The sequence below is a fragment of the Scylla paramamosain genome, unplaced genomic scaffold, assembly GCF_035594125.1.
Source record: "Scylla paramamosain isolate STU-SP2022 unplaced genomic scaffold, ASM3559412v1 Contig54, whole genome shotgun sequence".
Classification (NCBI taxonomy): Eukaryota; Metazoa; Arthropoda; class Malacostraca; order Decapoda; family Portunidae; genus Scylla; species Scylla paramamosain.
In genome coordinates this window covers 134738-145728 of record NW_026973719.1, presented here as the reverse complement: position 1 = coordinate 145728, position 10991 = coordinate 134738, and the positions used below count along the sequence as shown (strand labels likewise).

The following is a 10991-nucleotide window of genomic DNA, read 5'->3' as shown; positions in this document are numbered from 1 at the left end:
AATAACATTTCTACATTACTAACAAGAGAAACACGCATTTTAAAAGGCCCTAGTCGAAGTGACAGGTTTTTTAATTATGTTTTTACGGTTCTACTGACAGATTACGAACATTTCTATATTATTAATAAGAGAAACGCTATTGAAAACCCTTTTAATCATCTTTGTGGCTTTGGGAAACAATCGTTAGGAGAGAGAGAGAGAGAGAGAGAGAGAGAGAGAGTAGAAGCATTTTAGTTAAGCCTATCCTGCATGGGTTCGCATGTTTGCTGCGGTGACACGGTTTAGCAGTGAGTGAAATTTGGAATCATAATCACTTAGGAGGTGTTCAGTGGGGAATCGGCAGTGAGGAAGTGAGGATATTTATATAATTTGAATTATTATTTTATAACATGTTAACTTTTGTGTGTGTGTTGGTGGAGCAGAGACAGGTGGCGCTTGGCAAGGTGAGTGTTTTGGCCGGCGCTGGTCAGTCTTGCCCCACGCACTCTGGTGATAAGTGTTTCCGTATTCCCGGCAGCTTCTCCCTGTACCAAGCACCGCCACGCAGCACCAGAGAGCCATGAGTACGTAAGGTGAGCCCTGCGCTGCCAGCCTACCCTTAGTCAGCCTTACTGCCTTCCCAGCATCACCTTCCTCCTGCCTGTAGTGTCTTGTAGCAGTTTATTAAGGTTTTTGTTCGTTATTTAGGTATTTTTTTTGGGGTTATTTATTTATCTTTAGGTTTTATTTACGCCTGAGTCTGGAAATTTAGGCGAATATTGAAGAGTCGTCAATATGTAAACAAGCCGTCAGCTGAGGTACAGGCAAAGGGCGTCAGTGTTTTCAGTCATTATTTGCTTCGTCTCTCACTTATTGTAAGCCTAACATGTCACAAGCTAGAGTCACTTGTCTAGCTTCCATATCCTCTGGTTAGATATATCCGCCATTGCCTGGTTTTGGTGTTACGAAGTAATAATTAAGGCAACATGGCCGCTGGGTCCTCCACTGAGGTTATTATTCAAACTACTACTATTACTATTACTGTCACCACCACCACCACCACCACTATCACCTGCCATTGCTGCTGCTGCTGCTGCTGCTGCTGCTACTACTACTATTGATTCACTTAAATACTACAAATTTCACACTTAACAATATATACTGAATATTTGTAAGTATATTTAAGTAGTATTAGTGTAGTTTTAAAGTGAGAGAGAGAGAGAGAGAGAGAGAGAGAGAGAGAGAGAGAGTCAGTCATTCATTCAGTCAGTCAGCCAGCCAGCCAGCCAGATAGCCATTTAGCCAGCCAGTCAGTCATTCAGCCAGCCAGCCAGACAGTCAGTTAATCAGTCAGTCAGCTCCCCAACCAGCCAGTCGGTCAGTCAGTCAGCCAGCCAGCCAGCCCAGCTAGCCAGCCAATCAGTCATTTAGTCAGCCAGTCAGTCAGTCAGCCAGCCAGTAAGCCAGTCAGTCAGTCAGTCATTCATTCAGCCAGCCAGCCAGCCAGCCAGCCATCCAGTCAGTCAGTCAGTCATTCAGCCAGCCAGCCAGCCAGCCAGCCATCCAGTCATTCAGTCAGTCAGTCAGTCAGTCAGTCAGCCAGTTAGCCAGCCAGCCATCCAGCCAGTCAGTCATTCAGTCAGTCATTCAGCCAGCCAACCAGACAGTCAGTTAGTCAGTCAGTCTGCCAGCCAACCAGCCAGTCAGTAAGTCAGTCAGTCAGTCAGTTAGTCAGTCAGCCAGTAAGCCAGTCAGTCAGTCTGCCAGCCAACCAGCCAGTCAGTCAGTCAGCCAGTAAGCCAGTCAGTCAGTCAGTCAGCCAGCTAGTCAGTCAGTCAGTCACTCTGCCAGTCAGTCAGTCAGTCAGCCAGCCAGCCAGCCAATCAGACAGTCAGCCAGCCTGTCATTCAGTCAGTCAGCCAATCAGCCAGTCAGTCAGCCAATCAGTCAGTCAGTTAACCAGTCAGTCAGTCAGTCAGTCCACTCAGCCAATCAGTCAGTCAGTCAGCCAGTCAGTCGGCCAATTAATCAGTCAGTCAGCCAGTCAGTCAGTCAGTCACCCATCCAGCCAGTCAGTCAGTCAGTCAGTCAGTCAGTCATTCCGCCAGTCAGTCAGCCAGTCAGTCAGTCAGTCAGTCAGTCATTCCGCCATTCAGTCAGCCAGTCAGTCAGCCAGTCAGTTAGTCAGTCAGTCACCGATCCAGCCAGTCAGTCAGTCAGTCACCCATCCAGCCAGTCAGTCAGTCAGTCAGTCAGTCAGTCAGTCATTCCGCCAGTCAGTCAGTCAGTCAGTCAGTCATTCCGCCATTCAGTCAGCCAGTCAGTCAGCCAGTCAGTTAGTCAGTCAGTCACATTGACAAGCATTTCTTCACACAAGTTGGCCGGTTGCCTCACTCTTTTTCTCGACCTAAACCTTCTAAACCTTGGTTCAACACAGCTTGTTCTCGTGCTATACATGATAGAAAGGTGGCCCACAAAAGGTACTTAAGCCTTCCATCACCAGAATCTCATGCACTTTATATTTCTGCCCGGAACCATGCCAAGTTTGTTCTCCAACTAGCCAAAAACTCCTTCATTAACAGAAAATGTCAAAACCTTTCAAGATCTAACTCCCCTCGTGACTTCTGGCATCTAGCCAAAAATATCTCCAATAACTTTGCTTCTTCTTCTTTCCCTCCTTTATTTCAACCAGATGGCACCACTGCTATCACATCCATTTCTAAAGCTAAACTCTTCGCTCAAACCTTTGCTAAAAACCCTACCTTGGACGATTCTGGGCTTGTTCCTCCCTCTCCTCCATCCTCTGACTACTTCATGCCACGTATTAAAATTCTTCGCAATGATGTTTTCCATGCCCTCACTGGCCTAAACCCTCAGAAGGCTTATGGACCTGATGGGGTCCCTCCTATTGTTCTCTGAAACTGTGCCTCCGTGCTTGCACCTTGCCTAGTCAAACTCTTTCAGCTCTGTCTGTCAACATCTACCTTTCCTTCTTGCTGGAAATTTTTTATATTTTTATATATATATATATATATATATATATATATATATATATATATATATATATATATATATATATATATATATATATATATATATATATATATATATATATATATATATATATATATATATATATATATATATATATTTTTATTTTTATTTATTTATTTATTTATTTATTTATTTATTTATCTATTTATTTATTTTTTTTTTTGCTGTTGGCCAGTCCCCCTCCTACATAAAAAAAAAAAACACTTCATACCTTTTGTTTTATTTTAGATTACTTTTTAATTCCTTATTTAAACTGATTTACATAAAAATATGAAGAATAAACAAAAAACAATAAACCTCCCAAAATAATAAAACAAAAAAAGTTGTTTTTTTTTTAAATGTGTGTTTTTCCAGCCCTGAGTGATTGTGGTGAATTGTGGTGTGTTTGTGATGAGTGATGGTGTGTTTGTGGTGAGTGATGGGGTGTTTGTGGTGAATGGTGGTGTGTTTGTGGTGAATGGTGGTGTGTTTGTGGTGAATGGTGGTGTGTTTGTGGTGAATGGTGGTGTGTTTGTGGTGAGTGATGGGGATTTTGTGATGACAGACTAGTGGTGGTGTTAGCACAGGATGAATATTGACACTAACCTCTCAACTTTCATTGTTGTTATAGTAATACACTCACCACCCGTTGCTGTGGTGTGGTGGTGGTGACGGATTGTGTGATGGCGTCCCCTTGCTTCTCTGGACTTGTGTGAGGTGCACTGCCCTCTACCTCCTCCCTTTTATTTTCACTATTGTTACATGATGTGAGGTGCCTGGTACACCCCTCCCCCATTCCTCTTTTTTTTTTCCTCCACCTATCTCCTCCCTCTCCTTCTCTTAGTCTCCATTATGCAAGGAGTAACAGTATCTTCTCTTCCTCTTCCTCTCTTCCTCCCTCTCTCTTCTGTTTCCACTAACTCCCTCAATTTACAGTTGTTTTCTAAGGTTTAAATATGGGTGAGGGGTGAGGGGTGGTGTGTGTGGCTGTGAAATGATGCAGCAGCAGAAAGTCATGACAACCCAGCTGATCACCTCTGTAGCCTTGGAAAACAGTGGTGAGAGAGTGAAGGGTTTCCAAACACAGGTCAAAGATGAACGGCGAATCCTTACCTTGCTTGTCATAGATACAGAAAATTTCCTTCACCTCCTCCAGCAACTCCTCATCGCCTTCAATAAGGAACTTGGCGGCCAAAGAACTCCTCAAACTAGAGTGCACCAGAGCCTGCACAAGGAGGAGGAGAAGGAGGAGGAGGAGGAGGAGGAGGAGGAGTGAATGAAAATGAAATGAATGAATGAATGAAAGTATGTATATATGTCTATCTCTCTATCTCCTTATCTCACCCTGCCACCTGTCATTCTCAGGATGGTAGAGATGGTGTACACATTGATGGTGCCCTTCTCTGTGTCCAAGGCATGCACAGACCTGTGTGGGCATGGGAGAGCTGGGGAAGGGTGTGTGTGTGTGTGTGTGTGTGTGTGTGTGTGTGTGTGTGTGTGTGTGTGTGTTTCCATGTAACAGTAATGTTTTTTTGTCATCTTACTGTCATCCTAAATTCCTAATATTACTTTTTAAAGGTCTCAGCTTTCTTGTAACCTTCAAAACAATGTATTTCTTCTATTTGTGTGTGTGTGTGTGTGTGTGTGTGTGTGTGTGTGTGTGTGTGTGTGTGTGTGTGTTTCCATGTAACAGTAATGTTTTTTTGTCATCTTACTGTCATCCTAAATTCCTAATATTACTTTTTAAAGGTCTCAGCTTTCTTGTAACCTTCAAAACAATGTATTTCTTCTATTTGTGTGTGTGTGTGTGTGTGTGTGTGTGTGTGTGTGTTTATATATATATATATATATATATATATATATATATATATATATATATATATATATATATATATATATATATATATATATATATATATATATATATATATATATATATATATATATATATATATATATATATATATATATATATATATATATATGAGACACTTCAAAAATAGTTCATATTCCATCAACAATTTCTCAACTCTGCCTTGACCGATTGTTTAAAACGTAATAGCATCACACTTATCAATCCTTCCTCTTCAATCTCCCGCAAACTGGAACTCTCTAGTTGATGTGGTGTGTCTGTGGTGAAGTGAAGTAACTTTCAGTGTTTTCTCAGCCTCAGCCTGTGTTCATTCAGATGGTTGCATGCCATGTGGTGGCCTGGCTGGGGCCCCAGCTTGCAGGGGGGGAGGAGGGGTGCCCATGCCTACTTTATCTGCTTTCCTCACCAGTATCTCTCGGTCACTCACTCGCGTGAATGTCTAAATCTATAATTTTGTAAAAACACTAAAGAAAATAGTATTCTTGTCCATCACTTATAACACACAAGAAAAAATGTAATTGTGACAGGTGGGAAGATGTATATGAGTGAAACACAGTCTATTACTGTTTTATTTTCTCTGGTAAAACCACTTTCTGCACTTGGGGAAGTAACTTGTAACTCTCTGCCAGTAGTATTTTCACTAAGAGGTTATTTTGGAGCAAATTTTCCCTGATGTGGATGTCTGAGGAATCAGAGGAAGAGGGGTGATTATTTTCCCCTGTAGCCATCACAGTGGTTCGCAGCACACTGAGGCTCAGAGGGAGACACTGTGGTGAGGAAAGGATGTTCACAGGCTCAAAAAGTTGTGCAAAAATTTGAAATTAAGCCCACAAAATGTAGGGCAATCATAGATGCCACCTGTCCTTTAGGGGTTAATTTGTAGTTTTAATTTCCTTTTTTTTTTTTCCTTGTAATTTTGGGCTTCATTTTATTTTTGTCACTCTTTTCCTTTTATTTTAACATTACCAGTATTTCTATGGCATCTTATGACCTTACTTCTAGGGCCAAGCAGGAAATTTTTCATGACTCTCTCTCTCTCTCTCTCTCTCTCTCTCTCTCTCTCTCTCTGATCTTGTATGTGTTTTTGACAGTGTTTTAAGTGATTGTGAGGATACAATGGTGTTTTGAGTGTGTTTGGATGTGTTTCAGTGTGTATTTGTGTGTTTTATTAATGGGTAACTGTTTGGGGGTGTTTTGAATAGGGCAGAGTGTGTTCAGTGTGTTTTGGGGTGTGTGGATGTGCTTGAGGTCATTCAGTGAGTGTGTTTAGGTGTGTTTAGGTGTGTTTTGGGATATTTATTGGTGTTTTAGTGTTTGCAAGGGTCTTTGTTTTATTTTGAGTTTTGGGGTTCATTTTGGTATTTTTAGGTTGTTAAACATATAGGAAAGTTTAATGGAATTTATAAAGATGTATTTTTAAGTGTTTAGTTTGTTTTCTTGTGTTTTTGAATTGCTTAGGTTTTAAGTTAGCAAGGCAGTGTTTCAAGGTGTTTTAAGAGAGTTTTGCTGTGGTTTAGGAACATAGAAGAGTCAAAAGGGTCCCTTATCTTACACTCTTCTATCCTGTTTAATTTCAACTAGCAAACCCTTTAAAACATCCTTTAAAGGACACCAGACCCTTTGTTAAGCCTCTTAAATCCTTAAAAAGAGCCTTAAATCCATTATTTAGCCTCATAAACATTGAGTAACACCCTTTAACCTCATCGTCTCCAGCACAGGTTTAAAACACACCTTCCTACCTGATCTTTCTCCAAATAAAACAAAATTCTAAATGGAAGCAAGTTTTAGGAAATTATTCTGTCAATCAAAAAATATCTGCAAAAAAAAAAAGTGTAATCTATGATATTTTATATTTTTCTTCCAATTGGTTGCAACACAGTATGACAACAGACTTCACCTCCTTGCCAGCTGTGCAATAAATTCCCTCTATATTTATTAATTAATTTATTTATTTGTTGTGTGTGTGTGTGTGTGTGTGTGTGTGTGTGTGTGTATTTTGGTATAAATCATTAGTGCAGCTATTATTCTCTCTCTTGCAGTATTTTATGTAAAGAAGTAGATGAGAGATACAAGGGTGTGTGTGTCTCAGTCAGGCAGTGTTATCTGTGTGTGTGTGTGTGTGTGTGTGTGTGTGTGTGTGTGTGTGTGTGTGTGTGTGTGTGTGTGTGTGTGTGTTCTGCTTCCTCTCTCGCATCACCTCATAAGACTATAAAGACATATGTGGATGGTAAGCAAGCCCAGGAGCTCACAGTTCAGCCTGGTGTTGATGTGGTACGTGGAATTAAAAACTATACCAAAAATTACATTAATTTCAACTGATATGCAAGGTGGTTGTGTGGAAGATTTCTGAGAAAGGAGGCAAAATATTTGGTGGTAAGGCTCTCTCTCTCTCTCTCTCTCTCTCTCTCTCTCTCTCTCTCTCTCTCTCTCTCTCTCTCTCTCTCTCTCTCTCTCTCTCTCTCTCTCTCTCTCTCTCTCCACCATAAATGTAGATTAGTCACATGAAAACCATCACTTACAAATATACATCAGTAAGTAAATGTGGCAATTGTTCTCCAAGAAAGAAGAAAGTCAAAAAGCACCACTTGAGGCTTTATCTTGTCTGTGCCTCTTAATTGTGGATCCAAATAATGCTGTTAAAATTATAAATTGATTAACTAATACTACATAGTTTGGGAGTTCCAGTTAGGTACAGTGGTCACTAATACAGATATACTCAAATGTAGAATCTTCTATATGTTTTATTTTACTCAAATTTAGTTTGTTCTGACAAACTAAATTTCTGTTATGACTTTGTCCTCTTTTGAGGAGAAGTCATAACAGAAAGCATGATGGATGTAACAAGGGTGATACAAACAAAATCCTGAAGGCTAAATAGAATAGGACTTTGTCATTGCCTCAAGCTTCATAAAATTCAGTTAAAAAGAAATACTGTAAAATCCCTCTTATCCGGTATCAACGGGACTGCCGACATGCCGGATACTTGAATAGAAGTGAAATTATGTCCACAATCACCACCCTACACTCACGCATCTTATTATAACTAAGATCAGCTGATCGCCGTGCCGTGCGTTGCCACCCGTGCTGCCACCTCACACTCACCAACACACAATACTACTGTACTAACATTCTCTTTAATACTTTCCTCTTATAAATAAGTTGATGGGTTACAAAAATAAAGTATGTATACACTTATTTGCTTTACTCAATATTAGCCAACATGTATAGCATACAATGAAGATATTAAAATGTACGAGTGTTTGTGACACTTTTTTGCTCCCCACACCTCTCCTTCAACACCCTCCGGGTCATCAACATCATCAGATTCTGTACTTGTTTGCCCCACTTCTTTTCCCTTACAAGCTACTTTAAAATAGTTTCTAATGTCTCCTTGTTTGCAGCTCCTTCTTCTTTGCAGCAATAACCCATTCTCAATGCAGTGAAGGGTCATAATATCTCGGGTTGACATGTATGTGCACTGCTCAGCAAACCTGACAAAGCCAGCTATGTGTTTCACAGCCTGTTCCCAAGTTACTTTAGGCTCATTATCATCATCATCATCATCACTATCATCACTAATTTTCTCTAAATGATCTACTACAGTGTTGATAAGTTCCTCGTCTGTGAGAATGAATGTTGCGGCCTGATTTTCGTCCACGTCCACCCATTCCTGTAACGCTTCATCTGTCACTTTAAGTTGTACATTTCCTCCCATTTCCCACAGCTCGCTCACCACCGAATTTTCATGCCACCTACAAACCCTTCAAACTCCTCATCCTCATCATCACACATCATCAAAGGGTACAATTTGCGCCAACATCGCATCAATGTTTGCCTTTTAACGTCTAGCCAAGCAAGTGAAGCCATGAATATCGCATCCTTAACATTAAACTGTTTTTGGAACTCGGGGATTGTGCCGTCCTCATAATTAATCATAATTTAATCGATTTTATGAGTACACATTGATTTTTTAGTGATTTTAAGGCTCGGGGAAAAATGTGCCAGATACTTGAAGCTGCCGGATACTCGAATGCCGGATGAGAGGGATTTTACTGTAGAATTTGGCTTTTAGATAGAGTGGTAGATGACTGGAATAATTCCAGAATGGTTGCAAGTGGTGAGTCAGTAGAGTACTTAAAAGATTAGACACATTTATGGATAGGGCTAATTGGTGGATGTAGGTAGGTATGCCACATGTAGGCCTCGTGTTTCCTTATAGTTTCTCACGTGATATAAAATTCTTTACGTGTTACTGCCTAAGGAAACACAAGGCCTGCATGTGGCATACCTACCTACATCCACCTATCAGCCCTGTCCATAAATGTGTCTAATCTTTTAAGTACTCTACTGACTCACCACTTGCAATCAGTCTGGAATTATTGCAGTCATTTACCACTTTATCTAATAGCCAAATTATATTTCTTTTTAAATGGTAGGTTTGTGTCAGATCCCAGTGAAAATGTGAAAATATTTGAAATGCTTAGTGTCACTTAGTTAATGAGAAGACTTGAATTGCCGTCGTGTCTTTGCCCTGCAGTGAGCTGGCTGGAGTTGTGAAGCGAGTGTGGCAGCGAGCCCTATGCTGCCGACAGTGGTGTTGGGAGGCCGCAGCAAAGTGTGCGTGGAAGATGCCAGTGGAGGCGGCAGTCTGTGTGGCAGGGCCTTGGGGGGTAAAGTCTTGGCCTGGCCACCCTGCCTGTGACCTGTGGCCTCTTGTTGCTTCACCATGTTAAGGTGTTGTTGTTGTTGTTGACATCTCTGTACAAGCCCACAATATTATTTGACATCAGATAGTTTGCAACATTTATTAATTGATTTATTTTTTGACAGAGGGTGGTGCTGTGAAGCTGGTGGCACAGGAGCTGACCAGTGCTGCAGGAAGACAGCACACAGCTTCAGTATCTTCCATGATAGTGTTTAAATATACTGTGTTGGTTTGTTTATTAGCAGTCAGATTAATTTGCTTTGCTTAGTCTTCATTTATTCTTTATTTAGTGTTGGCATATATATATAATTGTTTAATCTTTTATTTAGATTAATTTTTCCCTGTGTGTTTATTGTGTTGGCAAATGTCTTCCCCTTTACAAGCTTATTCCTTGTTGTAGGTCAGTTCAAAGTGGAGCATTTTGACTCCTAATACTTGACTCACCGTACTCATCATCAAGCTGTGTCCTGTACTTCGTGTGTAAGCTTCCATATCTTTGAGTCGTGCATCTAATACACTCTTCACTGTTCACCTGCACACGTTGAGCCTCGCCACATTCATGCAGGACGGAACAAAACGAAGCCTGTCCATTTTGTGTGTCCATTCTTTATTCTAGGCACTGTACAAGATGCATCGTTTGTATATGTAATGCTGTGTGTGTGTAAGGGGGACACTTATTGATGAGGGGCTGTGGGGAGTCACTGTGGGGTTCGTAAACATACTGTGGGGTACATACTGTGGGGCTGTGGGCTGTCTGTGGTGAGGTGAGGAGAGAGAGAGAGAGAGAGAGAGAGAGAGAGAGAGAGAGAGAGAGAGAGAGAGAGAGAGAGAGAAGGCGTGGAAACGAGAGGGACAAGCACAGCACATACAACACAGCAAGGACTCAGACAACACAGCCAATGAGATGAGGCTGTTCATGCCACACCAAGAAATGCAGCTTCCCATACACATGTGGTCACCTGTGTACACACACACACACACACACACACACATGGTTTGGTTAGGTTTGTTTGTTTGTTTTTAATGTACAAGGGACACCAACCAAGGGCAACAAAAGTCTAATAAAAAAAAAAAGAAAGAAAGGTCCATTTTTTTGAGGGGTTAGGTTAATTTAGTTTTGTTAGGTTAGGCTAGGTGGTGGTGACAGCCAGCCAGCCAGCCAGCCACCCAGCTAGCCAAAGTCAGTCAGTCAGTCAGTCAGCCAGCCAGCCAGTCAGTCAGTCAGTCAGTCAGTCAGCCAGCCAGCCAAAAAGTCAGTCAGTCAGTCAGTCAGCCAGCCAGCCAAAAAGTCAGTCAGTCAGTCAGCCAGCCAAACAATCAGTCAGTCAGCCAGCCAAACAGTCAGTCAGTCAGCCAGCCAAAGTCGGTTGGTCAGTCAGTCAGTCAGCCAAAAGGTCAGTC

The 10991-nt window shown here is 41.2% G+C and overlaps 1 long non-coding RNA gene across 1 annotated transcript; it reads left to right on the top strand.

Moving 5' to 3' along the window:
• Positions 1-326: 326 nt before the first annotated feature.
• On the top strand, positions 327-10827 carry LOC135098299 (uncharacterized). The gene is made up of 3 exons (XR_010266805.1): positions 327-572; positions 9423-9619; positions 9716-10827. It is a non-coding gene; the product is annotated as an uncharacterized LOC135098299 (long non-coding RNA).
• Positions 10828-10991: the final 164 nt, after the last annotated feature.